This window comes from Protopterus annectens, chromosome 2.part0 (assembly GCF_019279795.1).
Source record: "Protopterus annectens isolate FY-2018-M chromosome 2.part0, PAN1.0, whole genome shotgun sequence".
Lineage (NCBI taxonomy): Eukaryota > Metazoa > Chordata > Ceratodontiformes > Protopteridae > Protopterus > Protopterus annectens.
The window spans coordinates 1,329,087,904-1,329,114,094 of record NC_056728.1 but is presented as its reverse complement, the minus strand read 5'-3'; positions in this window follow the sequence as shown (position 1 = coordinate 1,329,114,094).

Below are 26,191 nucleotides of genomic sequence, written 5' to 3'. Positions count from 1 at the left end.
TTGCATGAATGTGACCTAGTATCCAAAGATAGTGGTGTTACTTGATTGGCTTAATTTAGTGTTTTGTGTTTTTAATTGGCTGGTTTTAGAATGAAAGGTATTTGTAGACAGCAGCCAAGACCTAACTAATTCTTTTTAGATATTGTAGTGATTTGGGTCTATCTGCACCCATATTTTTTAGGCTGATGAATTCTCAGCTGATATGTTGTAATGCAAACTGAGAGGCTATTTTTAAAGTATCCATTTGCTTGTCTAACATTATGGGTGCCAGTGATGGCGCTGAAGTAATAGGACTATCACTGAAAAAAGGTACTTTTTAACCCTGATCTGAGCTGTTGGCATAGAGATCTCTGTTTTTGGCATCTGCTGCAGTTTAATATCATTTGTAATGGTGAGTTAGTAATACATTCGCTATTAAGTAGGACATTTTACAATTGATTTATACACGTAAACATGAAACAACTACCCTGTTGATCAATTGTGTGATTTCTTGGGTAGCTGGTTGTAGACAGTTCTTAATTTTGATTGGAATCTGAGAACAAGTTTCACATTTGATTTGCTGGTGTATAGGCAATAATCTTTTAGGACTGTAGCTATGCATCCAATCACAACAGAGGAATTTCTTGACATTGATAGGTTAGTTGTTTTTTTTCTTAAACCTTGGATTGGTTATTTTTGTTAAGCCATAGTTGCTTAGTTAAATAGTGTAGAGGGCTCATTAAATATTCACAGATAATTATTAGATAACTGTTTGAAGATCATTAGGTGTTTTTAATTGGTTTAAGTATTTAAGACTGCACTTTTAATATTTTTAAATGGTCTGAAGAAGTGACAGTACGTTGCAAAAGCACTTACCATTTTTTATATTGTTTGTTTTTTGTAATAAAAGTTGTCCATTTCCTCGTAACAGTGGTGGTGGATTTTTTTAAGCTTTTACTATTTATACACCACTGGGTTGCTGTTGGAGTGATTTTATTTATCGTTTTTTGTTGGATATGTCTAAAGGTACATACTGAATGGGGCATTATACCCTCTATATTAGGTCTGATGCGTGATGTGGACCAAATAAAGTGGTATGATAACCTCTCTGGACTTAGATGCCATGCCCTTGCTTATAAGCTAAGCAATATAGAAGGATCTTCTTACTATCTCAGACACATGTTGGTTGAAGACTAGATTACTATCTGCATAACTTCCCAGGTTCCTGACTAGTGAATCAACTTTTAGGGGTGTTTTATTGATGACATAGTTACCTGGTGTGGCTGACTTCCCAAAAGGAACTACAATGCATTCCTTGGTATTGAGTTTTAAGCCATGGCTTGGCACCAAGTGATTGTCTGTGTTAGACTTTCCTGAAGAGTGTTTTTGTCTTGGTGAGATTCAATGACTACTCCCAGTTGGCAGCCATCTGCAAACTTTGTTAGGCAGAGAGCTTTGACATTGGCTTTGACATCCGAGAAGTGGATGCTAAAGAGAAGTGGGCCTAGCACAGAGCCCTGTGGACTCCACTGGTGACTGGCCTTTTTATGGAGGTGGTCTCATAGATTCTAACCTTCACATTCCACTCAGTGAACCAGCTAGCTATCCAGTATATTATAAAGGGTTTATACCTAATTCTGCAAGTTTATTGACAATACCTGAGTAGAGTTTGTATCAAATGCTTTAACCAGATTTAGGTAGGCATTATGTACCATTTTCCAGTGATCCATTGCCTCAGTGGTCTTTTCAAATAAGTCTTCCAGATTCAGTAAGCATGAACTTCCTTTGACAAAGCCAAACTGGGATGGGTCTAGTGTCTGGAGGTCTCCTATGTCCTTGTTGATAATTTCCATGATAATTCTTTTCATAGCTTTGCAAATAAGACTAGTCAGACTAATAGGTCTGTAGTTTCCAGGATCTGTTGAAGGTCCTCTGTTATGAAGGGAATGACCATCACGGTCCTCCATTCATGTGGCACATAGCCTGTTTTATGGATATTAGCTAAATAATTTTTCCAGGAGTCCTGATAAGTCATAGTTTAGACTGTTCAGGAGGCACACTGGGATATTATCAGGGCCCATTGAGGTCATTTTCTTAGCTCTAGTGAGGGCAGCCAGTACATGGTTCCTAGTTATAGATGTAGGGACTAAGTTTGAGGACATCTTTTGGGGGGGGGGTTGGGGGTGAGGGGAGATAAAGTTGGAACCAAATTTACCTGCTAACAGCTTTGCTATATCACCAGGCTTTGTGAATGTGACATGAGTAACCACCAATTCAGCATATTGCTGTGCACCGCCCATGAGGTTTATGACATAGCTGAAGAAGGCCTTAGGGTTATCTTTCACCTGGGAGGCTTAATCTCATAGTTGGCTTCAATTGACCAAATTAGCCCTCTTAGTTGCCTGTTTAGTTTGATGAGAGTTTTTTTCTTTATGGGAATTACCCTTCCTAATTTTAGCCATATTTTTTTCCTTTTGTTGTATATCCTGTTTAATTTGGGCTGCCACCAGTGCAATTTGTTTCTGGGGCTAGAACTGGGCTTACTTCTGGTAGGTCCAGTACCCTCTATGCAGCCATTGACATGGTTGGTCAGAGTTTCTGAGAGCAATTCAACTTAGGCTGCTGTGTTCTTCAGGTTTGTAGGGGCATTGAATTTTGATAAATCATCACTTAATAAAAGGTAATTTGCCTTGAAATAGTTCCTGTTATTGGTTTTAATGGTATCATTGAGTTGATTTTGATTTCGAAGAACACAGCATTATGGTTGGACCTTACCAGGAAGGATGAGACACTGGGGCAGTGAGGGTGCAGCTTTCTCCCATACTTCTGAGCATGAGTATGTTGGAGCCTCTAGTGGGTGTATTCAGTATTTGGTCAAGGAGGATTCATGTCAATCCACTGAAGGCAGGTTTGATGAATGCAAATAAACCAAAAACAGTTTGCTCAAACCGCTTTCATCGAACATCAAAACTATTTTTTTCTAGGGGGAAGCAAGCTTTCCCTGCACCCCCACAGCCCCCAGAATTATATATACCAATTCTAAGATCCCACAACAGTGAAGAAAAAGGGCATCTTCATTTTCATCAGTCAGTTTGGGTGAACCAGCTTTGGTTTCTTTGTGTTTGCTGAAATCACCTTTGGCAGACTGATATGCTCCCAGTCATGGGTGTTTGTATTTACAAAGTCCAGGAATCTCTGTACCTGTAGATTTGAGGCCATGTAGAATTCCCAGTCTGTAGAGACATAATAAAAGTATCCCATGCATAGAGCATTAGGTGGGATGGTAATTGTCTTCAGTAAGTCCAAGTATACATTGTGAGCTTTTTAAGACACTGAGGGTGACCTATAGCAGGGTAGGATATGGTACAGGATTTGGTCTGTGGTGATTTGCACATGGAGAAACTCCAGCACATCATATGTTTGCCCACCCTAAAAGTATGCCTGTTATTGATATCTATTGAGATGCTTCCTCCTTTAGCCCTTGTCTGTGCAATTATTGATCTAAAAGTGTGGAAGGCACTGAAACCTTGTATTGCCAAGGTACTGACTGCTTTAAACCAATGTCAGGTTAACTGCACAGATGTCTACATTTTTTAGTGTGATGAGGGATTGGAGAGAGAGTGTAGTTTTTTTTTAGGCTGCTGGCATTGAGAAGTAACACCTTGAGGTTCAATTCAGATGATTTTGCTATGTTTGGATAAAGGTGCAGACCATCCTTGGCAAAGCAACATAGTCTGTTAGCCATGTCGTCCTGAGCTGACATACATTGGATCCCCTTAGATTGGCACCAGAAAGACAGTCAGTTCTTGAAATCAATCTTTTTTTTCTCATATTGTGGCATCATCCTTACTGATAGTAACCTGCTGCTCAATGCTAAGATCATACCAGCCTGAGACACAGAGTCTAAAAGTTCCATAACGTCTCTCTCTTCATATAGTCCAGGGAGGTGCATCTCAGGTCATTTACACTTATATGGACAATGATGGAATAATACTCGTGCCTATGGTATGATGACTTGAGTGAGTGCATGATTTGGCAGATCCTGGTTCCAGATAAACAACTAACAGTTATCTTCTCCATGTTCAGCCTGGTTAGAGGGGAATCATTATATCTAACAATTATACAATTGTATAATTTATTTATATAATTGTACAATTATATAATTTATATAATTATATTATATTTGTATAATACAAATATAATATAATAGCATAGAATTTAATTTCTGGTGTACTGTATGTCTTGTATATTTTTTGTATAATTTCTTGCATAGGTTTTGTGTAATCTCTATATGTGGAGCTTTTCTCCCCGGGCCTCCACTGAAAATGGGTCTTATTCCAGTTGGACTTTCCTGGTAAACAAATGTAAAATAAATAAAATAAAATAAATAATACAGAAATAAATAACAATGGAGTCCAATATGATGAGAGTACTGTGAAGTGTGTTTACTTGTGCTAAGGGCTTAGTATTTGGGGCTCCACTGAGAGCGATTGAATGAATGGTATTAGGTGTCATTTTTACTGAGCGCCTTTGGGATTGCTGCATAGCTTCGACATCTGGTAGTCTAGGTGATCTTTGGTCTTTAGAAAGATTGCTTTCAAGTACCTCAGCATATCTTAGACTATGTGCGTGTTGTGTACTATGTGAGGGAGGTTTTATGTACGTTATTTCGACAACATGATGTGTGTTTGTATTCAAGTGTTTAGCCCCCAGTGTGATTGTGTAAGTACAACTCTTGTATACTGTGTCTGCTTCTTTAAGGATTAAGTGGTTGTCTGTAAACATGAGACAATTGCTACATTGTTTGAAGACGCCCATATCCACCAAGCTGGCTACAGAGAGGTTAGGAAATTGCATATTCATGCTGCCCAGTCCTTTGGTGAACTAGAAGAAGGTGGGGTTAGCAGGCTATTAAGGGTGCTTTGCTGGTGCAGACTAATAAGGGTGTTTTATTGGGGAAGATTATGTTAAACAGCATGAAGTCTACTAACTTTGTTTACAAAATACTCAATTCTTCCAAATCTGTAGGTATTAGGTATTGCCACTCGACACCCAAATAGCTGCTCTAATCTTGACAGCATGCAAGGCATTTGCTGTATGTTGCTGCTTTACCACATACAATTTTATGGACCAATCTACAGGGAAAAAATGATTTCTAGGTGATTCCTTCTGTACAGAGTGCTACTAACCCATGCAAATGTGCAGCAGCATAGCAAAAAAAAAAAAAAAAGAAGAAGAAAACTAACTAATGAGCCTTCTGAACAACAAGATGATTACAGTACATGTCCTTTTGTGAATTTTCCAACTAAGATACACCAGGCAAACACCTTTTCCCACAAGATGAATTAACCCAGTCCTTCTAATGTGAAAACACAGTAGAAGAGATCCACAAGTGCAATGCTACCACAAACCAGTTAATCAACTAGCTGGAAATCCCTTGCTGAAGGCAATTTCAGGACAATAACAGTGAAAGAAAGAGTCATTTTTTTACAATAAATACAGAGAAATGCATACATAAAAGCTGGAGACAACAGCGATCACTCAAAATAACTCAAGCAAGTGAAATTTAGCAATGAAAAGTACTTAGCATTGCCTGGATGGCACAGGGACAAGTAAAACACTTTTGGAGCACAGGCTAGGATGCCAAGCTTTGCTGAGTCCCTGGAAAATAAGCAGGAGACAACATGTAGTGAAGGAGGTTTACTGAGAACTCAATATCATGGATCTATAGAAAAACAATGAGTGGGAAAAGTATTTAAATAGTTTACACACCAGACAATAGCAAAGATTAGTATAAGGGGTAGAGGTCAGAGACACAGCCTTATAAAACCACCCAGCAAAAGGGTGGGGATAGGAAGTTAGAAAATACAGACACAAGCAGGCTAGCTAAAGAGGCATTCAATCAAATAAAGCCAGTATTGGAACTCTTCTACAAACATTACCTAAATGTGTTAGTGGGGGATGGGGCAGACACAGAATGCAACTTTAAGCAGGTAAATGATAAACAGAATATAAAAGCGCTGAAGCAAAAACTGGGGCAGAGACAATTATCTCACTGTTGAACTTCTACTACAGTTTAAGCCACTAGACTCTGTAGAAATTTACCAGTAAGACTGTTTATGGAAAAATGCAGTAATAAATCACTAAGGCTGAAATCTGGTAGTAGTATGCAGTCCTGCCTTAACTGTGAAATAATCTGCAAGACTATGGACCAGCAGGGTTTAAAATAGAAACGGATAGCTTTTACAAGTAGCACAACCTTGTGGCAGTAGAAGTGCAGAATAATGTATAAACCCCAAAAATTAATCCAGCAAGACAGAGGAACTGAAATAATTATCTTTCTTTTTTTATGAAAAGCTAGTTATTCACAGTTTCACACCTTTCCAAGTCGTGTGTGTGTGTGTGTGTGTGTGTGTGTGTGTGTGTGTGTGTGTGTGTGTGTATATATATATATATATATATATATATATATATATATATATATAAATATGGATCTAGGACAGTTGATCAAAAGACCAATTGTCTGAATCCAACCCTACCGAACACCGTTTACTGAAACTGCTTTCACCGAAAAAGCAGTTTCGGTAAATGGAAGGTAAAAGACACACAAACACACACACATACACAAAAACAAAAAAAAACCATGCACACCCCCCTACTGTTATATTCTCACTCTGAGATCGCACTACAGTGGGGAAAAGGGAATATTCCGTTATCCTACTGTAGTCCGATCTCGCCCACTACCACTTCCCCCCGATTCCGTGTACTTTTACGAAAGTTTCGCGAAAGCATTTTTTCTGTTAAAAAGTGCTTTTGCGAAACTGTGACAGCCTGTTTCACTTTCAGTGAAATAGTCTTTCGGTAGACTATCCTAGACCCATATATATATATATATATATATATATATATATATATATATATATATATATATATATATATATATACATATATATATTGACATTTGTTGACCGGGAAAGTCCACTGGTTCGGAGACCCATTTTCCGTGGAGGTCCACGGAGGAAAGCTCCAACAGTTAAACAAGTATTTTACAATAATTATAAAAGAATACAGTTAATGTTACAGAGATACATTTAGATTCTCAGTGGTATACATTCAATTTAGAAGAATATGTACAGAAACAAATATAATTTTGCAGTTGTAGATTCTCTGTGATATACATTCATTCAGAAATAAATAATGGTGAGACTATAGTAAAGAAAAGTAAAGCAGACTTTCAATCCACATGAGTTTTCTAGAAAACATAGTAAAAAATTGATACATTTCATAACTGGAGAAACAAAAGAATCAGTAGAGGAATAACAGGTATCAGAGTGGATTAAGGCAGAAGTTCTAGTATAGTATATTTGTTGAAGTTAAGGGGCCTTACACGGTATTTCACAGGTACAGCTGGGATTGTGTAATAAGTGGGTTTTGATGGTGGTTTTAAAGGCCTTAAGTGAGTCAAGCTGAGTAATTGAAGAGGGGAGGTTATGGCACAATCTGGCAATGCTATAAGTGTAGTGCGGGACAGCTGTCAGGCTGGAAAATTAGTTTGTGAGTGTATGTTAATTCAGTGTAATAGTGATAGTGTTGAAATTCTAGCCAGGACAAGTTTGAGATAGCTTTGCAGTGGTGTCTGTGGTTGGGCATGTTGGAGGCAAATTTTGCTATATTGTAGTAGCACGATTGCAGCTTATTACTGAGGGATGTATGGAGGTTGGTTAATATGGGGCTACCATACAAGAGAGATGGGATAAATAAAGTCTTAACTATTTTTAACTTAGTTTGTTTATCTAGATAAAGTTTATGATGGTATTGTTTTCCCAGTTTGAAGTGCTTTTTTTAGTGTTGAGTGTGTGTTTTTCAAAGAAATGTTTGTCATCGATATTAATTCCTAAACATTTTGCATATTGCGTATGTTCAATTTCTGATTTGTTGTGGGAAAAGATTTTGAAATCTACAGGTGGAGGTTTAGATGAGAATAGTAGCATTTTAGTTTTTTTTGGGTTCAGCATTAATTGGGCATCATATAGCCGGGTTTCTATGGAGAAGAAAGCATCTTGGGTGATCTTCTGGAGGTTTGTGAAGTTGTTTGAGGAGGAAATGATGATTGAATCATCTGCATATTGAATCAATATGCTTTGTTGGGAGGCTTTATTTAGGTCTTTAATGAATATATTGAAAAGTATAGACCCTTGGGGGACTCCTGTATTGTTTGGTAGGTACTCTGATTGTTGTTTTTGCCATCTAACCAATTGCTACCTATCATTTAAGTAAGAGAAAAATCGGGTTATTACACTGGGTGAGCATCCTAGTTTTTCTAAGTGTTGTAATAGCTTAGGGTGTGATACTGTGTCAAACGCTTTTGACAGGTCTAACAGGAGTACTGAGGAGTACTGAGGTTGGTAGGCTGGCATCAAGAGCCTTATTCACAGTCTCAGTGAAGGAGTGGCTTTACTGTGACCTGGGCGGAAACCTTGTTGGGTGGGAGTTAGGAGGTTGCTGTTGGTGAGGTGCTTTAGGAGTTGGGTTTGTATGCATTTTTCCAGGATTTTTGATAGTGGGGATAGAATGGAGATTGGCCTGTAGTTTGATAGTACTTGGGCATTTCCGCCTTTGTGTAGTGGGGTGATAATGGATTTTTTCCATAGTTGGGGCACATAAGATTCAGTGATAGAACGATTGCTAAGAATACTAACAGGGTAATCTATAGCTGTGGCTGCAAGTTGTAGGTTTACAGGTTGCAAGTTAGCAGAGAGTGAGCAGAGTGTTTGGTTAGCAATTTTTGAATTAGGAATGTAGGTACGGCTTGTAGTGAGAAAGGTTGATTGGGTGGAATAATAATATTAGAGGGAGTATAGTGTGTGCAGAGGTAGATTTGGGGTATATTAGTAGTGTATTCATGAAATTAGGATTGGTTTTTGATAATGAGTGTTTGACTAGGATTTGGATGGTGTCAATGAAGTGGGAGTTAAATATTTGTGCCATCTGGTGAGGGTCTTTGTCAGGGGAGGGTGATGGGTTTTTGATGTTACTGGGTTAAGAAGGGAGGATACAGATTTACAGAATTTTTTGGATCATTATGTTGGGAGGTTAATTGTGAGGATAAATAGGATTTCTTATGATTTCTGATATTTTTTGCAGAATTTCTAAGAGTTTTATAGTTTTATTCATTTTGTATTGTTCTACATTTTTTCCAGATTTTCCAGGCTTTGTCTCTAGACCTGAATGTTTGTTTAGTGTGCTTAGTTAACCAGAGGGCATGGTTAGATTTTGTTCCTTTTGTATAAAGAGGAACTAGGCTGTTTAGTGTACTAAGAAAGATGTTATTAAAATGGTAAACAGCATCATCTAGGGCAGTGGTTTTAATGGGGGGCAGTTTTTTGCTTGTAGGGCAGTGATAAATATGATTTGGTTAAAGTGGGAGAGGATCCTGATAGATTTGTATCTGTGTGTTATGGGGATGTGTAGTTGGGTTCTATGAGTGTATGCAGGTAGGTGGTTGCTTAGAGTGTTTGGGAGGGTGCCAATATTGATTTAGTAATGGGGTGAGATACAAGAATCCAATCTAGTGCAGCTTCAGCATGGGTGTTTAGGGCATGTGTGGGCTCTGTGACAAGTTGTATAAAACTATGAAGATTAATGCTAGTGTTAGGAGCTTTGGATGATAGGTTTTGCCAGTTGATAGAATAAAAGTTTCTTGGGAGATATTTTGGTTAATCCAACATAGAAAATCTTCTAAGTGTGGGATGTTTTGAATGGGAGGACTATAGATGGTGACAATACAGAGTTTTTTATTAGGGTTTATGTGGAGGGATGTTATAAGGATTTCCATATTATTGAAAGTGGGAACTGGTTTTGGATGTTTGGTTATTGTTAAGGAGTCCTTATAGATTAGGACTACACATCCCCCTTTTTGTGGAGTCTGTCATTACAAAGAATGTTGTAACCTGGTGGAAGAATTTCGGAGTCAGATATATGTGTTTTAAGCCAGGTTTTGGTTATTGCTACAATGTCTGCTACATGGTGAGATAGCCAGGAATGGAATTCAGTAGTTTTTGTTACAGAGGCTACATGCATTAATAGTTACAAACTGTAAATCATGGGATTTAGGGGAAGTAGTGTATATTGGCTGTTGTTTTGAGCCTGGGTTGGGGTGAACATCTCCACATTGGGGTAATACCAGGAGGATATGTAGTAGGGTGTGTGGTGGATATATCTTTGGTAAAGGTAGTTGTGGGTAATGTTGGGTTACTTTCACTTTTATTTGAATGTGGGTGAGGTGTGGTTTGGTTAAACACAGGTTGTTGTTTACTAATAGGGTTGGAAATATGTTGGAGTAACTCTTTTAAATTGTGTTGTAAGTTAGTAGATAGTGTTGTGGATGCTGGAGGGGATATTGTTAATGTAGAGTGTGTGGAGGTGGAGAAGGATAATAGTAGTAGTGAAATAGTAAGGGCTTATAGGACCAATATAAGTTTTGGTATGTGGTACATAGTGGGATTGTAGAGGTTAAGAAATAGTTGTGATTGCTTAGGAGGAAGTGGGTGGTGCTGTGTTAATGGAGAGCAAGAGGTAGGAAAGGAGAGGGGATGTTAATGAAATGTTGAAATGGGATTGGTCAGGTGGAGGGAAAGGAGGAGCTACAGGAAGTATAAATCTAATGAAAGTAGTGGTGGGTGGGAATGGGGGTAGGGTAGAGGAGTGGAGTGAGCCCGGATCAGGCTGGATCAGGATCCTTAAAGTAGCTGTGATTAATAAAACAGTGAGGTATGTAAAAGTTTTCTGGGGAAGCAAGACTAGAGGAGAAATAGGTATAAGTATGGCTTCACTACTTCATGGTGTTCACTTTTTTTATTTTTCTGTTTTATAGGGATTGCAGCATCATGGAAAGACACTATATGGTGGAACGGAGGAATGGGGATATATTTGTAGTCTCTCTAGCTCATTGTGCACTCCAATTACACTAGTGAAATTACTATTGAATGGTAGCCTTATATTGCCCTTAGCATAATCTGAGGTTGCATGTAACAGGAGTACATTAATGATTAACACATATTAAGGTCCCAGGCAGAATGGATGTCTGGGCAGAGTTCTTGTTTTTATCCTTTATGTTTTAGGTCCGGAGCTTATGTCTTGGGTGGGAGGTCGCTCGTGACTTCTGGAGAACGAGTGACAATGTTAACTGAAAGAAAGAAAGGGGAGAAAAATATTCAAGTAAAAAATCAGGCGGGAAAGAGGTATATGAAAGTAAAAGATTATCTTCCGACAACGTTATTCGTAAAACAATACAGCAGTAGTGTAAACATGCATTATTCAGAGAGAAAAAACAAAACTCTACAGCATATAGTACATAAACACAGTCAGAAGATGCAGCTGTAAACACCAGATGCAACAATGGTAAACAATATGTGTTTAGCAATATAATGTGCAGTATGCGATGCTTAGCAACATAGCCAGGAGGTGCAGTGCACAAAATATATATTACTTTCAAAAGGCAGTCCTAGGGATATAAGCATTAACCAATATCTACATAAAAAGGGCAAGGGAGCAAAATAAGACAAAATTATCCTTGCAGGTAAATGCTGCTCGGTAACAGTATTATCAAGAACCCTACTGCAGTTCTATGATTTGTTTACATGGGCAACAAATAGAAAGACAAAAAAAGTGTAAATACTACTATTCTTGCTTAATAGGAGCTGTTTGCAAACAGCCACATGTGGATCATGCACTAATGACATTGAAACCACTATATTAGACTCATTTGTATGCTATATAGGCTGTACATTTCAAACATGGATGGAAATACATAGAGTATTACACAGTTACAATAATGTGAGACAAAGGCGGGTTGTAACGCTATCTCTGCCAGCAGGAACTGTGAAATAGTGTGGCTATTTTACATTACCCAGGCTAGATACAATACAAAATAAGGTCACAGTGTATGAGGAACACTATCAATAACACTTTCCTACACAAAGAAATTGCAGACAAAGGCAACCTTTGCTTAACACAAAAAGACATATAAAATCCAGGCAAGACTTACGTGGCAAGCACACCTAGCTGCAAGGTGAGAGGACAGAAATGGCTGCTATCCTGGAAGATTGAAAATGGCTCCAAAGGTATTTGGATAATTTAAGACCTCTGAAATGCAGTGATTTGGGGGGGGGGGGCAGGTTCAGAAAAGTAGCCAATGGAGATCCAGACCTTTAGGGATGGGATGGACCAGGATCCTGAAAGTAGCTGCGATTAATAAAAAACAATCAGGTAAGTAAAAGTTTTCTGGGGAAGCAAGACTGGAGGAGAAATAGGTATAAGTATGGCTTCACTACTTTATGGTGTTCAGTTTTTTATTTTTCTGTTTTACAGGGATTGCAGCATCAGGAGAAGACACGATATGGTGGGAGGGAGGAAGGGGGATATATTTGTAGTCTGTCGAGCTAGGTGTGCACACCACTTACACTAGTGAAATTACTACAGAATGGTAGCCTTATATTGTACCCTTAACATAATTTGAGGTCACATGAAAGAGGAGTACATTAACAGTTAACATACATTAAGGTCCCAAGCAGAATAGATGTCTGGGCAGAGTTTTTGTTTTTATCCTTTATGTTTTAGGCCAGGAGCTTATATTTTGGCAGGGAGGTCACTCGTAAATTCTGGAGAGCGAGTGGCAATGTTAAGTGGTGAACACACCTAGTTTCAAGGATATAAATTGTTTTTTGCAAGGGGCAAGCCCCTCTGATCACCTCTCATTTGGTGGGGGGGGGGGCTGCCCTCCACAAACTCTAACATTGCACAAACACAGAGTAAGGGTAAATTTCCCAGTCTCGCACACCTAATAGTCAACTGCCTAGTCAATCATATGCAGTTAATAGACAGCTGTCAACATTATACACACTTGATATGCTCATTACCACTCATATGTGTGTGTGTGTGTGTGTGTGTGTGTGTGTGTGTGTGTGTGTGTGTGTGTGTGTGTGTGTCTGTAGGTGTTGACTACTTTTAATCTAAATTATCTTTGTTCAGTATCTGTCTAGTCAACCTCATTTCGTCGACTAAACAGATGGTTGACAGATATGTAAGATCAGATCACACAGTTGTCAGGGTTGAGGAATATACTCTTTCCACCAACCACCATAGACAAAAATGCTTGTGTTTTTATTCTTGTTGTGGCATTAATAAAGGAATTTGATTTTACTGCATCCAGGAGCTTCCTGTTGTGCCTTTTGGTCATTGGTCCAGTGTTTTTGGTTTTTGGTATATTTCTGGGCTTACTCCATTTTTTTCATTCTCTGAATATACTCTTTCCTCAATATTGTCTGATCTTGTAGTTAGTATATATGGTGGGGGGTGCTGGGGGGAGCTCTTTTTATTTTGATTTTTAGTTTAAAGATTGCATGCATGGTTCTTTCTTTGCACATGCATGTCAGCATGTCAAAATTTGCTTTGTCCACCTTATGTGGTTGAAGTTTAGAAGGTTGACATTTGGGTTACGTAGTGAAAATGAGTAGGGTATATTCATATACTTATATATATATATATATATATATATATATATATATATATATATAGCCATTTTCTTTTACACGCTGATGCCATCATGTGGCAAAACAGGTTTATTTTGTTTGGTTCCTGCTAGTATGTGTTCTTAAATCAGCCATCTAAATATTATGTGCTTATCGAACGCTTCGTGAACTTTATATGAATGTTACGCATTATTATTTTTGCATTCATGCTATTTATAATTTGAAGTGCTGTAGTTGTTGCTGGTTCCTTATGTATATATATATATATATATATATATATATATATATATATATATATATGTGTGTGTGTGTGTGTGTGTGTGTGTGTATATATATATATATATATATATATATATATATATATATAGACATAAAAATCGATACACACACACTGTGTGTGTGTGTGTGTGTGTGTGTGTGTGTGTGTGTGTGTGTGTGTAGAAAAAAGTATATAAACTTATAAACCAATTTACCAATTTACTGGGAAATAAAATATAAAGAACCTCAACATCCTTTTAAAGAAATTTAAGCATTTCATTTAGCCCAGGTGAGAAAATATTAATAATACAAAAAATTCTGTTTGAAGTCTAATTGTCTTTGCATGTCAGAGGAATTTTGCTCTAAGGAAACTATTCTGTCAATACTCAGAAAAGAAAAGAAAAATGAGCAGTGATATGAAGCAAGCTGTGCTTATGAGATGCATTTCATTGACTTCTGCAATGTATAGCAGTAAAGTGAATTGATAGTCTCTTGGCTGACTAAACAAGATGTCTGACCAACACAAAATGTAACACAAAAGCAAATTGCAAACTATAGCACATTAGTACTACTGCAAGTAATTAATTACAGAATTTCAAAGCTTTTGTGGATATTGATAGAGGCAAACTCTGTCCTTTACAAATGTGTGCACATAGTACAAGTACCACAAGGGAAACAGCCGATCAGCCTATTTCCCAAAAATGTATCAGACATCTGCTTAAATTGAAAATAATGTTGAACCAGAGTTTTCCATTTCTGAAAAGAAAAGGAGCATTGATGCTTGTTTGAACTGATTTTAAACAATTATATCTTTCTTTTTGGCAATGCATATTTTAAGCATTTGACTGGTGTTGCAATGGGGGCAGTGACATCATCTAGCATTGTGACTTTAGAAATGGCTGAATGGGAAAACAAGGTTGTTATTAGTTCAACTTTTCATCAGTATATATTTTTTGTTGCTACATTGATTATTTATGTATTATAGGGAGAGGGAGGTTGACCAACTGCATGATTTCTATGAATATATTAATGAGACCTCTGAACTTTTAAAACATAAAATCATTATGAAATGAACACTATACATTTTTAGATTCACAGGTATTAAAATGTTTGGAATGTGAGTGAAAGCAATTAGGATTTTCAGATAAAAAGTCTATAACACCATTTTTGTACAGTTTAACAGTGCCCACTCACAGTGATTAAATGAATATAGCTAAAAGTTTGCAAGTTAGAATTTGTAGAACAACTTCAGCAAATTAATATTTTTCTCACGTAGTGGGCGAGTATTAAAGAATGTTTGAAAAAGGGGGTTACGTGGAGAACTTTGTTAATTTGGTTTTAGGGAAAGTTACAAAAGAGAAGAAGAGTTATTTTGATCTATCACCACTAGGATTAATGAGTAAGGAAAAATGTTAATATACAGAGGATGTTTACAATATTTAATGGATTGCACAGGGGTAAAAGATGTCATTGTGAGAAACTGGAAATTGTTGAGGGCTAATTCGAATTTACAGTAGATAGTAAGTGCAAGTCCAGAATTTACTTATTAGAAGTACAGCAGTCTCAGTGGCCTTTTAGAAGCACTGATGCACAATAAACAAAGTAATAAGGGAAAAGAGACATCCTTGTGTGGTTGTTAAAGATGCACACGCCAGTGTATTTCTTTGTGCCGGTCTCAAGCCCAGATAAATGGGGAGGGTTGCATCAGGAAGGGCATCCGGCGTAAAAGTTTGCCAAATCATACATGCAGACAACAGTACAGAAATACATACTGGATTGGTCGAGGCCCGGGTTAACAACGACCACCACCAGTACTGTTGGCCAACAGGGTGCTGGCGGAAATTGGGCTATTGTTGGCCGAATGAGGAGAAGAGGGGGAAGGCATGCCCGAAGGCAGGTAAAGGCTAGGACTGTGATAGTGAGGGTTGGAACTTTGAATGTTGGCAGTATGACTGGTATAGGGAGAGAGCTAGCTGATATGATGGACCGAAGGAAGGTTGGTATATTGTGTATGCAAGAGACCAGATGGAAGGGGAGCAAGGCTAGGTGTATCGGAGGTGGTTTCAAATTGTTTTATCATGGTGTGGATGGGAGGATAAATGGCGTAGGCATTATCCTGAAGGAACAGTATGCTAAGAGTGTTTTGGGGGTGAAAAGAGTGTCAGATAGAGTAATGTTTATGAAGCTGGAAATTGATGGTGTAATGATGAATGTTGTTAGTGCATATGCTCCACAAGTTGGGTGTGTGATGGATGAGAAAGAAAAATTTTGGAGTGAGTTGGATGAAGTGGTGATGACTGTATCCAAGGGTGAGAGACTGGTGATTGGAGCAGATTTCAATGGGCATGTTGGTGAAGGGAACAGAGGGGATGAGGAAGTGATGGGTAGGTATGGTGTAAAGCAAAGGAATGCAGAAGGTCAGATGGTAGTGGATTTTGTGAAAAGGATGGGCATGTCTGTGATGAATACGTATTTTAACAAGAGGGAGGAGCATAGGGTGACATACAAGATTGGAAGAAGATGCACACAGGTGGATTATATGTTATGTAGAAGGACCAGTCTGAAGGAGATTATAGACTGTAAAGTGGTGGAAGGGGAAAGTGTAGTTAGGCAGCATAGGATGGTGGTTTGTAGGATGACATTGGTGATCAAGAAGAGGAGGATGAGTGTGAGGGCAGCACCAAGGATCAAATGGTGGAAATTGAAAAAGGGTAATTGTGAGGTGATGTTCAGAGAAGAGTTAAGACAGGCACTGGGTGGCAGTGAAGAGTTACCGAATAGCTGGGCAACTACAGCAGAGCTAGTAAGAGAGATGGCTAGAAAGGTGCTTGGTGTGACATTTGGAAAGAGGAAGGAGGACAAGGAGACCTGGTGGTGGAATGAAGAAGTACAGGAGAGTATACAGAGAAAGAGGTTGGTGAAGAGGAAGTGGGATTGTCAAAGAGATGAAGAAAGTAAACAAGAGTATAAGGAGATGAGGTACATGGCAAAGGGAGAGGTAGTGAAGGCTAAGGATAAGGCGTATGAAGAGTTGTATAAAAGATTGGACACTAAGGATGGAGAAAAGGACCTGTACCGATTGGCTAGGCAGAGGGGCCGAACTAGTAAAGATGTGCAGCAGGTAAGGATGATAAAGGATAATGAGGGAAACGTACTCACAAGTGAGGAGAGTGTGTTGAGCAGATGGAAAGAGTACTTTGAGGGGTTGATGAATGAAGAGAATGAGAGGGAGAGAAGGTTGGATGATGTGCGGATAGTGAATCATGAAGTGCAGTGGATTAGCAAGGAGGAAGTAAGGATAGCTATGAAGAGGATGAAGAACGGAAAGGCTGCTGGTCCAGATAACATACCTGTGGAAGCATGCAGGTGTTTAGGTGAAACGGCAGTGGAGTTTTTAACTAGATTGTTTAATGAAATCTTGGAAAGTGAGAGGATGCCTGAGGAATGGAGAAAAAGTGTTTTGGTAAAAATTTTTAAGAATAAGGGTGATGTGCAGAGCTGCATTAACTACAGAGGGATTAAACTGATCAGTCACAACATGAAGTTATGGGAAAGAGTAGTGGAAGCTAGGTTAAGAAGGGAGGTGATGATTAGTGATCAGCAGTATGGTTTCATGCCAGGAAAGAGCACTACAGATGCGATGTTTGCTCTGAGAGTGTTGATGGAGAAGTACAGCAAAGGTCAGAAGGAGTTGCATTGTGTCTTTGTGGATTTAGAGAAAGCATATGACAGGGTGCCTAGAGAGGAGTTGTGGTATTGTATGAGGAAGTTGGGAGTATCAGAGAAGTATGTAAGAGTGGTACATGATATGTACGAGGGTAGTGTGACAGCAGTGAGGTCTGCGATGGGAGTGACGGATGTGTTTAAGGTGGAGGTGGGGTTACATCTAGGATCAGCTCTGAGCCCTTTCTTATTTGCAATGGTGATGGACAGGCTGACAGACAAGATCAGACAGGAGTCCCCATGGACTATGATGTTTGCAGATGACATTGTGATCTGTAGTGAAAGTAGGGAATAAGTGGAGGAGACCCTGGAGAGGTGGAGATATGCTCTAGAGAGAAGAGGAATGAAGGTCAGCAGGACTAAGACAGAATATATGTGTGTGAATGAGAGGAAGGATAGATGAATGGTGAGGATGCAGGGAGTAGAGGTGGCGAAGGTGGATGAGTTTAAATACTTGGGATCAACAGTTCAGAATAATGGTGAGTGTGGAAGAGAGGTGAAGAAGTGAGTACAGGCAGGATGGAGTGGGTGGAGAAGAGTGTCAGGAGTGATTTGTGACAGACGAGTAGCAGTAAGAGTGAAAGGGAAGGTCTACAAGAGGGTAGCGAGACCAGCTATGTTATATGGGTTGAAGACAGTGGCATTGACAAAAAGGCAGGAGTCAGAGCTTGACGTGGCAGAGTTGAAGATGTTAAGATTTGCACTGGGTGTGATGAGGATGGACAGGATTAGGAATAAGTATATTAGAGGGTCAGCCCAGGTTGGAAGGTTTGGAGACAAAGCCAGAGAGGCAAGATTACATTGGTTTGGACGTGTGCTGAGGAGGGATGCAGAGTATATTGGGAAAAAGATGCTAAGGATGAAGCTGCCAGGTAACCGGAAAAGAGGAAGGCCTAAGATGAGATTTATGGATGTGGTCAGAGAGGACATGCAGGTGGTTGGTGTGACAGAGCAAGATGCAGAGGACAGGAAGAAATGGAAACAGTTGATCTGCTGTGGCAACCCCTAATGGGAGCAGCCAAAAGAAGAAGAAGAAGAAGAAGAAGAAGAAGATGGTGAATAGCTCATTTTTATGTATGAAACCAATGGTATAATTTTTCATACAGATGGACCTAGGAGTTGTAATATGGACAGTGAAATGCATGTAGCCAATTATGACTCATCTACAGTTTTTTTCTTTAGGTAGGGAAGAAAGAAAGTGGATGTTGAGGCCAAGGGACCACATTTATGCTTTGATAACAAAGACAGATATAATGCATTATATAGACATACAGAAAAGTCAACTGTAGGAGGCTTTTATTATTATTTTTTTATTGTTTTATTTTACAAGGAATATAATTAGATAAAAAGGAAGGGAGATTTAGCTATATTAATCAAAAGAAAGGTTATATAGCAGCAGCTAAGATCAAAGGCTAATGTCCCACCAGGTTTGAATGAACTGGTTATTATGAATCCATACTTGGTGTTCTCATGTTCTCCTTGTATATCAACAAACTGTCCCTGGATCTGCTGTACCCCCCAACTCTTATCTATGCTGATGACGTGGCACTATACAGTTCAAATAATTTCCACACATTTTTACAAAAATATCATTGGTCAGACTTCTTCCACTTGATTTCACTATATCAGTAACAATAAACGTATGCTCAATTCATCCAAAACAAAAAAATATGCTCTTTGGTACAAAACAAAAACTAAGCAAAGCTATCTTCACACTGCAAATCACTGACTATGACAACGCCACTACTGAAAATCTAACTTATTTAAATATCTGTGACTCTGAGTAGATCCTTCTCTCAGTTTCTTAGTACATACAGACAATCCAGGAAAGAAAATAAGCCCATTACTTTACTGGACTAACCTAATCTCCTTCTTCCTCTCAAAACTCTCCAGAATTGCAACAGGAAAATGCATTTTACTATCCCTCCTTGAATGAGACCTCCTCTTAATAGCATGTATATCAAAACAAAATCACACTCTTATTTAAACACTTGACATTAAAACATGCATATTCAGTACGCATCATCGTCAATCCTTTCTTCACCTTTTTGTATGAGGTTGTGGTGTCACATCAATATTAGTCATTATGATTAAATCATAAGACATACGCACACTGCTGAATGGGTAGCTGTGATATAGCCAACACTATTACAAATCACTATAAATAGCAAAATGGTTTTCTGTCAAAGGTCAGGCCTTCTTTTTGGATCACAGCTGTTCAAACTACTAGTAAACCAAACTACTCTCCACTAGCTTCCAGAATAACATAAGACTCTGCAGCATTCAGACTTACAAATCTTGATCATTTGGTACCCTTGTTACATTTCCTATCTCTTTTTAATACCTTGCTTTAAAGCCAGCTTTAGCGCGCTTTTGCGCTTGTAATTTAAAGTTTGTCCTGTTTGTTGCATTTACCTGTTGAGGCTACACACTCAAGTGCGCTAGCCTGTGTTACATATTTATTGCATTTTCCTGCTGTTTGTTGCATAAAAGAAAAAAAAATTATCCTTGTTTCCTGTCTTTCCTGACCTAGAGTAGTCTAAATACAGGCTTTGCTGTATTTTGGACTTTTGGAAAGTTCCTGTGTTGCCCATTTCCTTTCTTGGATAAAGGGAGGCTTCTTTGTTCACCATAGGCAGTGAGGAGCTTAGAGCAGCCTATCTATCCCTGGAGTAGTGTTCCCAGCAGAAGAATCTGGTAGTCCATTGGCAGTTTTGGGCCAATTTCTAGCTCTTTCAAGTCCCCCTGTATAAAACCCGCTTTGGCACGGTTTTTGCATTTCTTACTACTCAGCCAAGCTCCTCGTGGTCCTGCAGAGTGGTCCTAGCAGCAGAGAGGCTAAAAGAGCGACTGCTAACCTGATAAAAGTGTTTTTTTTCCTGCTACTACCTGGGCGACTGTCTGATCTAGCAAAACTGCAAGTATTTCTGCTTCTTGAACTGTTTTAAACTGTTTAAAGTTGTTTTTGCACCTGCACTTTTAAAGTTTGTCCTGTTTGTTGCATATACCTGTTGAGTCTACACACTCAAGTGCGCTAGCCTGCGTTACATATTTATTGCATTTTCCTGCTGTTTGTTGCAAAAAAGAAAAAAAAAAACAAAAACAATTATCCTTGTTTCCCGTCTTTCCTGACCTAGTGTAGTCCAAATACAGGCTTTGCTGTATTCTGGACTTTTGGAAAGTTTCTCTGTTGCCCATTTCCTTTCTTGGATAAAGAGAGGCTTCTTTGTCCACAAGTGGCAGTGGGGAGCTTAGAGCAGCCTATCTATCCCTGGAGGAGTGTTCCCAGCAGAAGAATCTGGTAGTCTATTGGCCATTTTGGGCCAATTTCTAGCAGCTCCTCGTGGTCCTGCAGAGTGGTGCTAGCAGCAGAGAGACTAAAAGAGCGACTGCTAACCTGATAAAAGTGTTTTTTTTCCTGCTACTACCTGTGTGACTGTCTGATCTAGCTAAACTGCACGTATTTCTGCTTCTTGAACTGTTTTAAACTGTTTAAAGTTGTTTTTGCACCTGCACTTTTAAAGTTTGTCCTGTTTGTTGCATATACCTGTTGAGGCTACACACTCAAGTGCACTAGCCTGTGTTACATATTTATTGCATTTTCCTGCTGTTTGTTGCAAAAAAGAAAAAAAAAATATCCTTGTTTCCTGTCTTTCCTGACCTAGAGTAGTCCAAATACAGGCTTTGCTGTATTCTGGACTTTTGGAAAGTTCCTGTGTTGCCCATTTCCTTTCCTGGATAAAGGGAGGCTTCTTTGTTCACCCGTGGCAGTGGGAAGCTTAGAGCAGCCTATCTCTCCCTGAAGGAGTGTTCCCAGCACAAGAATCTGGTAGTCTATTGGCCGTTTTGGGCCACTTTCTAGCTCTTTCAAGTCCCCCTGTATAAAACCCGCTTTGGTGCGTTTTTTGCGCTTGTTACTACTCAGCCAAGCTCCTCGTGGTCCTGCAGAGTGGTGCTAGCAGCAGAGAGGCTAAAAGAGCAACTGCTAACCTGATAAAAATATTTTTTTTCCTGCTACTACCTGGGCGACTGTCCGATCTACCTAAACTGCAAGTATTTCTGCTTCTTGAACTGTCTTAAACTGTTTAAAGTTGTTTTTGCACCTGCACTTTTAAAGTTTGTCCTGTTTGTTGCATTTACCTGTTGAGGCTACACACCAAAGTGCGCTAGCCTGTGTTACATATTTATTGCATTTTCCTGCTGTTTGTTGCAAAAAAGAAAAAAAAAACAAAAAAATTATCCTTGCTTCCCATCTTTCCTGACCTAGAGAAGTCCAAATACAGGCTTTGCTGTATTCTGGACTTTTGGAAAGTTCCTGTGTTGCCCATTTCCTTTCTTGGATAAAGGGAGGCTTCTTTGTTCACCAGTGGCAGTGGGGAGCTTAGCGCGGCCTATCTATACCTGGAAGAGTGTTCCCAGCACAATAATCTGGTAGTCTACTGGCTGTTTTGGGCCAATTTCTATCTTTTTCAAGTCCCCCTGTATAAAACCCGCTTTGGCGTAGTTTATGCGCTTGTTACTACTCAGCCAAGCTCCTCATGGTCCTGCAGAGTGGTGCTAGCAGCAGAGTGGCTAAAAGAGCGACTGCTAACCTGACAAAAGTGTTTTTTTTTCCTGCTACTACCTGGGTGACTGTCCAATCCTGATAAACTGCAAGTATTTTTGCTTCTTGAACTGTTTTAAACTGTTTAAAGTTGTTTTTGCACCTGCACTTTTAAAGTTTGTCCTGTTTATTGCATATACCTGTTGAGGCTACACACTCAAGTGCGCTAGCCTGTGTTACATATTTATTGCATTTTCCTGCTGTTTGTTGCAAAAAAGAAAAAACACAAAAGATAATCCTTGTTTCCTGTCTTTCCTGACCTAGATTAGTCCAAATATAGGCTTTGCTGTATTCTGGACTTTTGGAAAGTTCCTGTGTTGCCCATTTCCTTTCTTGGATAAAGGAAGGCTTCTTTGTTCACCAGTGGCAGTGGGGAGCTTAGAGCAGCCTATCTATCCCTGGAGGAGTGTTCCCAGCAGAAAAATCTGGTAGTCTATTGGCTGTTTTGGGCCAATTTCTAGCTCTTTCAAGTCCCCCTGTACAAAACTCGCTTTGGCACGCTGTTTGCGCTTGTTACTACTCAGCCAAGCTCGTCGTGGTCCTGCAGAGTGGTGCTAGAAGCAGAAAGGCTAAAAGAGTGACTGCTAACCTGATAAAAGTGTTTTTTTTCCTGCTACTACCTGGGCGACTGTCCGATCTAGCTAAACTGCAAGTATTTCTGCTTTTTGAACTGTTTTAAACTGTTTAAAGTTGTTTTTGCACCTGCACTTTTAATGTTTGTCCTGTTTGTTGCATTTATCTGTTGAGACTACACACTCAAGTGTGCTAGCCTGTGTTACATATTTATTGCATTTTCCTGCTGCTTATTGCAAAAAAGAAAAAAAAAATTATCCTTGTTTCCCGTCTTTCTTGACCTAGAGTAGTCCAAATACAGGCTTTGCTGTATTCTGGACTTTTGGAAAGTTTCTGTGTTGCCCATTTCCTTTCTTGGATAAAGGGAGACTTCTTGGTTCACCAGTGGCAGTGGGGAGCTTAGAGCAGCCTATCTATCCCTGGAGGAGTGTTCGCAGCACAAGAATCTGGTAGTCTATTGGCTGTTTTGGGCCAATTTCTAGCTCTTTCAAGTCCCCCTGTATAAAACCCACTTTGGAGCAGTTTTTGCATTTGCTACTACTCAGCCAAGCTCGTCGTGGTCCTGCAGAGTGGTGCTAGCAGCAGAGAGGCTAAAAAAGTGACTGCTGACCTGATAAAAGTGTTTTTTTTCCTGCTACTACCTGGGTGACTGTTCAATCTAGCTAAACTGCAAGTATTTCTGCTTCTTGAACTGTTTTAAACTGTTTAAAGTTGTTTTTGCACCTGCACTTTTAAAGTTTGTCCTGTTTGTTGCATTTATCTGTTGAGGCTACACACTCAAGTGCGCTAGCCTGTGTTACATATTTATTGCATTTTCCTGCTGTTTGTTGCAAAAAAGAAAAAAATATATCCTTGTTTCCCGTCTTTCCTGCCCTAGAGTAGTCCAAATACAGGCTTTGCTGTATTCTGGACTTTTGGAAAGTTCCTGTGTTGCCCATTTCCTTTCTTGGATGAAGGGAGGCTTTTTTGTTCACCAGTGGCAGTGGAGAGCTTAGAGCAGCCTATCTATCCCTGGAGGAGTATTCCCAGCACAAGAATCTGATAGTCTATTGGTCGTTTTGGGCCAATTTCTAGGTCTTTTAAGTCCCCCTGTATAAAACCCACTTTGGTGCATTTTTTGCACTTTTTACTACTCAGCCAAGCTTCTCGTGGTCCTGCAGAGTGGTGCTAGCAGCAGAGAGGCTAAAAGAGTGACTGCTAACCTGATAAAAGTGTTTTTTTTTCCCTACTACTACCTGGGCGACTGTCCGATTTAGTTGGACTGCAAGTATTTCTGCTTCTTGAACTGTTTTAAACTGTTTAAAGTTGTTTTGGCACCTGCACTTTTAAAGTTTATCCTGTTTGTTGCATATACATGTTGAGGCTACACACTCAAGTGCACTAGCCTGTGTTACATATTTATTGCATTTTCCTGTTGTTTGTTGCAAAAAAGAAAAAAAAAATTATCCTTGTTTCCCGTCTTTCCTGACCTTGAGTATTCCAAATACAGGCTTTGCTGTATTCTGGACTTTTGGAAAGTTCCTCTGTTGCCCATTTCCTTTCCTGGATAAAGGGATGCTTCTTGGTTCACCAGTGGCAGTGGGGAGCTTTGAGCTGCTTATCTATCCCTGGAGGAGTGTTCGCAGCACAAGAATCTGGTAGTCTATTGGCTGTTTTTGGCCAATTTCTAGCTCTTTCAATTCCCCCTGTATAAAACCCACTTTGGAGCAGTTTTTGCACTTGCTACTACTGAGCCAAGCTCGTCATGGTCCTGCAGAGTGGTGCTAGCAGCAGAGAGGCTAAAAAAGCGACTGCTAACCTGATAAAAGTGTTTTTTTTTCTGCTACTACCTGGGCGACTGTTTGATCTAGCTAAACTGCAAGTATTTCTGCTTCTTGAACTGTTTTAAACTGTTTAAAGTTGTTTTTGCACCTGCACTTTTAAACTTTGTCCTGTTTGTTGCATTTATCTGTTGAGGCTACACACTCAAGTGCTCTAGCCTTTGTTACATATTTATTCCATTTTCCTGCTGTTTGTTGCAAAAAAGAAAAATAAACAAATAAATTATACTTGTTTCCCATCTTTCCTGACCTAGAGTAGTCCAAATACAGGCTTTGCTGTATTCTGGACTTTTGGAAAGTTCCTGTGTTGCCCATTTCCTTTCTTGGATAAAGGGAGGCTTCTTGGTTCACTAGTGGCAGTGTGGAGCTTAGAGCAGCCTATCTATCCCTGGAGGAGTGTTCCCAGCACAAGAATCTGGTAGTCTATTGGCTGTTTTGGGCCAATTTCTAGCTCTTTTAAGTCCCCCTGTATAAAACCCACTTTGGCGCGGTGTTTGCACTTGTTACTACTCAGCCAAGCTCCTCGTGGTCCTGCAGAGTGGTGCTAGCAACAGAGAGGCTAAAAGAGCAGCTGCTAACCTGATAAGAGTGTTTTTTTCCTGCTACTACCTGGGCGACTGTCCGATCTACCTAAACTGCAAGTATTTCTGCTTCTTGAACTGTTTTAAACTGCTTAAAGTTGTTTTTGCTTCTGCACTTTTAAAGTTTATCCTGTTTGTTGCATATACCTGCTGAGGCTACACACTCAAGTGCACTAGCTTGTGTTACATATTTATTGCATTTTCCTGCTGTTTGTTGCAAAAAAAAAAAAAAAAAAAAAATATCCTTGTTTCCCATCTTTCCTGACCTAGAGTAGTCCAAATACAGGCTTTGCTGTATTCCGGACTTTTAGAAAGTTCCTGTGTTGCCCATTTCCTTTCTTGGATAAAGGGAGGCTTCTTGGTTCACCAGTGGCAGTGGGGAGCTTAGAGCGGCCTATCTATACCTGGAGGAGTGTTCCCAGCACAATAATCTGGTAGTCTATTGGCTGTTTTGGGCCAATTTCTATCTTTTTCAAGTCGCCCTGTATAAAACCCGCTTTGGCGTAGTTTATGCGCTTGTTACTACTCAGCCAAGCTCCTCATGGTCCTGCAGAGTGGTGCTAGCAGCAGAGTGGCTAAAAGAGCGACTGCTAACCTGACAAAAGTGTTTTTTTTTCCTGCTACTACCTGGGCAACTGTCCAATCCTGATAAACTGCAAGTATTTTTGCTTCTTGAACTGTTTTAAACTGTTTAAAGTTGTTTTTGCACCTGCACTTTTAAAGTTTGTCCTGTTTATTGCATATACCTGTTGAGTCTACACACTCAAGTGCGCTAGCCTGTGTTACATATTTATTGCATTTTCCTGCTGTTTGTTGCAAAAAAGAAAAAACACAAAAAATTATCCTTGTTTCCCATCTTTCCTGACCTAGAGTAGTCCAAATATAGGCTTTGCTGTATTTATTCTGGACTTTTGGAAAGTTCCTGTGTTGCCCATTTCCTTTCTTGGATAAAGGGAGGCTTCTTTGTTCACCAGTGGCAGTGGGGAGCTTGGAGCAGCCTATCTATCCCTGGAGGAGTGTTCCCAGCACATGAATCAGATAGCCTAATGGTCGTTTTGGGCCAATTTCTAGCTCTTTCAAGTCCCCCTGTATAAAACCCGCTTTGGCGCGTTTTTTGTGCTTGTT